Here is a 3,986-nt window from a genome sequence, read left to right as displayed (position 1 = left end):
CTTGGGGCCTGGGATGGGGGTGAGGGGGGAGGTGTAGGGGTAGGTGTAGCACTTCCTGCGGTTGCAGGGAAAAATGCCGGGTGTGGTGGTGCTGGAGGGGAGTGTGGAGCGGACAAGGGAGTCACGGAGAGAGTGATCCCTCCGGAAAGCAGATATGGATGGGGAGGGAAAAATGTCTTTGGTGGTGGGGTCGGATTGCAGATGTTGGAGGATGATGTGTTGGATCCGGAGGTTGGTGGGGTGGTATGTGAGGATGAGGGGGATTCTTTTTTGGTTGTTATTGCGGGGAGGGGGTGTGAGGGATGAGTTGCGGGAAATGCGGGAGACACAGTCGAGGGCATTCTCGATCACTGAGCGGGGGAAGTTGCGGTCCTTGAAAAAATGAGGACATCTGAGATGTATGGGAGTGGAATGCCTCATCCTGGGAGCAGATGCAGCGGAGGCAAAGGAATTGGGAATAGGGTATGGCATTTTTGCAGGAAGGTGGGTGGGAGGAGGTGTATCCTAGGTAGCTGTGGGAGTCGGTGGGCTTGAAATGGATATCAGTTTCTAGGTTGCCAGGGATGGAGACAGAGAGGTCCAGGAAGGAAAGAGAGGTATTAGAGATGGTCCAGGTGAACTTAAGTTTGGGGTGGAAGGTGTTGGTGAAGTGGATGAACTGTTCGAGCTCCTCATGGGAGCACGAGGCAGCGCCAATACAGTCATCAATGTAATAGAGGAAGAGGTGGGGTTTAGGGCCAGTGTAGGTACAGAAGAGGGATTGTTCCACGTAACCTACAAAGAGGCAGGCATAGCTTGGGCCCATGTGGGTACCCATGGCCACCCCCTTTGTCTGTAGAAAGTGGGAGGAATTGAAAGAGAATTTGTTGAGGGTGAGGACGAGTTCGGCTAAGCGGATGAGGGTGTCAGTGGAGGGGGAACTGGTCGGGCCTGCGGGACAAGAAGAAGCAGAGGGCCTTTAGGCCACCTGTATGGGGAATGTAGGTGTATAGGTTCTGGGCGTCCATGGTAAAGATGAGGTGTTGGGGACCGGGGAATTGGAAATTCTGGAGGAGGTGGAGGGCGTGGGTGGTGTCACGGACATAGGTAGGGAGTTCCTGGACCAAGGGGGAGAAAATGGAGTCGAGATAGGTGGAGATAAGTTCGGTGGGGCAGGAGCAGGCGGAGACAATGGGTCAACCAGGACAGTCAGGTTTGTGGATTTTGGGAAGGAGATAGAAGCGGGCAGTGCAGGGTTGGGGAACAATGAGGTTGGAGGCTGTGGGTGGGAGGTCACCTGAGGTAATGAGGTTGTGGATGGTTTGGGAGATGATGGTTTGGTGCTCGGGGGTGGGGTCATGATCAAGGGGGCGGTAGGAGGAGGTGTTGGAGAGTTGGCGTCTGGCCTCGGCGATGTAGAGGTCAGTGCGCCATACTACAACTACGCCTCCCTTGTCCGCGGGTTTAATGGTGAGGTTAGGATTGGAGCAGAGGGAGCGGAGGGCTGCACGTTCTGTGGGGGAGAGATTGGAGTGGGTGAGAGGGGTAGAGAGGTTGAGGCGATTGATGTCATGACGGCAGTTGGAGATGAAGAGGTCGAGGGGTGATAGGAGGCCTTGGGGTGGTGTCCAGGAGGAGGGGGTGTGTTGGAGGCGGGAGAAGGGGTCAGTAGAGGGAGGGTTGGGCTCACAGTTGAAGAAGTAAGTGCGGAGGCGGAGGCGGTGGAAAAACTGCTCAATGTCCAAGAGTGAGTGGCATTCGTTGATGTTAGGGTGGAGGGCGACAAAGGTGAGCCCTTTACTGAGGACTGACCATTCGTCCTCAGTAAGGGGGAGGTCTGGGGGGATGGTGAAGACTCGGCAGGGCTGGGTGCTACTGTCTTCTCTGGAGCTGCTGGCTGTGGAGGCGGTGGGCGGAGCGATGTCGGTGTCGGCTGTGGGTGGAGTTGCGTCGGCTGTGGGCGGAGTTGCGTCGGCGTCGGCGGTGGGCGGAGTTGCATCGGCTGTGGGCGGAGTTGCGTCGGCGTCGGCGGTGGGCGGAGTTGCGTCGGCGTCGGCGGTGGGCGGAGTTGTGTCAGCGTCAGCAGTTGGCGGAATTGCGTCCGCATTGGTGATGGGCGGAGCGGTGTCGGCGGTGGGCGGAGCGAGGTAGGCAGTGGCAGCAGCGGCGACGGTCGGTGCGTCTTCAGTGTCTGTGGTGTTGGCCTCGGAAATGGAGGCGGTGGCATCAGCAGTGATGGCGTTCGCTGTCCCAGAAGTGGGGTACCCAGCGGCGGCAGATGTGACGTCATCTGTGGGTGCTCCGACAGTGGCCACATGGCCAATGGCGGCGGGCACATTGTGGGGAAGGTCCTGGGTAGGGTTGGGGATTTGGGGCGTGGAGGAAGCCTGTTTTGGGTGGCAGGCACCAGTAAGTTTACTGTACTTACGGTTTTTAGTGTCCAATAAAGCTGAGTAGAATTGTGAGTTCAGGTGGTGGATCCCACGAAGAATAAAAAACAGGAGAGGTCCTTTGCAGGTCTGGGAGAGGGAGGCTTTGAGCTGGGGTAGGCTTGATTGTAGTGCCAGGAGATGCCGGCGCATTGCTGTGAGTGTGTGTTTCAGGAGTCGCAGGGAGAAACGCTTCTGAAGGATCTCAATGCTCTGAATGTAGACATTGTCATGGTTGGGGCCAAATTGGGAAGGCCTGAATGTGGACTGTAGTCCATTGGGGATGATCTGGTTCCGTAAGCAGGTACTAAGAAAGGTGATGTGGCTGTAGTACCTGGTTTGCTTCAGGACACGGTCGAGCAGTTTCATGGCCAAAGAGATTACGAGAGAGTTGCAGTGGGAGAGAGGGACAAACCCTGAGGTTTGTCCGGAGGGAGGAGGGTAACTTCTTCAGGGTAGGGTATTCAGTTTTGAGTTTATTTGGACTGACCATGCAAGTTGTGAGCACCTATGTTGTACTGTTAGAAGCGTCAACCTCAAGATGTTCACAATTACAGTATCATTACTGTAGTTCACTGAAATATCACTTTATAGTTGATGACCAAGTAATTCCACTGGTATTATGTAAAGAGTTTAAGTAATGCAACATTATTTATAATACCAATGTGGCTTGGAACCATGAAGTTGTATGTGTTAAATATGACAAACTTTGGTAACATTTAGGAAAGAATAGATTCAGTGCCAAGACTCGGTCTTCTTATTTTTCCGTGTTTTTGACTGTGGACTGCAAAGGGAAAAGGACAATTTTTAAAATCAAGAATTGCTGAAAGGATTGCTGTACTTATAAAAGCAAGCTACTGGTACTTATTCTAAGTACTAGCTACATTGTTGTTTGCTCAACCAGTGTGGGAATTTTAATTGCAGACAAGCTGACGCCAGGGCATATTTACAAAGTGAGATTTGGCCAGCAACAAGTAGCTGATTGGTTTATCCCATGCATTGGATCAGGATGCATCTCAGCACTCCTTATTTGCTTTCTTCGCACTCACTTTGCACTTACTCGGTTACTCGCAACATCTCCGCCTTGCTTTTTGTGTTTGTTCGGAAACTCAGGACAGAATGTCCTCTGCGTGGAGTAGATAAAGAGGGCGTGTGATGGACTTGATGATCTGGGAGAGCAGAAATAGTCTTCTGTGGAGGAAGGTGAGGACATTGAGCAGAAGAAACATCACTGCATGACAGATGCAAAAACAAGACACAACTTAACTGATACCCAGTTCTAACAGATGTGGGCTGGGTGCCATGATCACTCATTGACTGTGAATATGCTGCTGCTCAAAAGACAAACTATCCCTATCTATTCCAAGTGGCAAATACAGCTTAGGTTTGTTTGTTGATTCCTTGGTTTTGCTGAATAAAATTGATTGATTCTTAAAAAACCATTTGAAGACTTTCTTGTAGGTGAAAAATGAAAACATATTGAACAATGAGAAGATGTCAGACTGGACAGAGTGTTAGGGAAAAAAGCAGCACTCCCTCCGATAGGATTTTAAGATAGGATGGCACAAAGGATGGGTA

This window comes from Rhincodon typus, chromosome 23 (assembly GCF_021869965.1).
Source record: "Rhincodon typus isolate 14 chromosome 23, sRhiTyp1.1, whole genome shotgun sequence".
In the NCBI taxonomy this organism is placed as follows: Eukaryota; Metazoa; Chordata; class Chondrichthyes; order Orectolobiformes; family Rhincodontidae; genus Rhincodon; species Rhincodon typus.
This window is presented reverse-complemented; position numbering follows the sequence as displayed.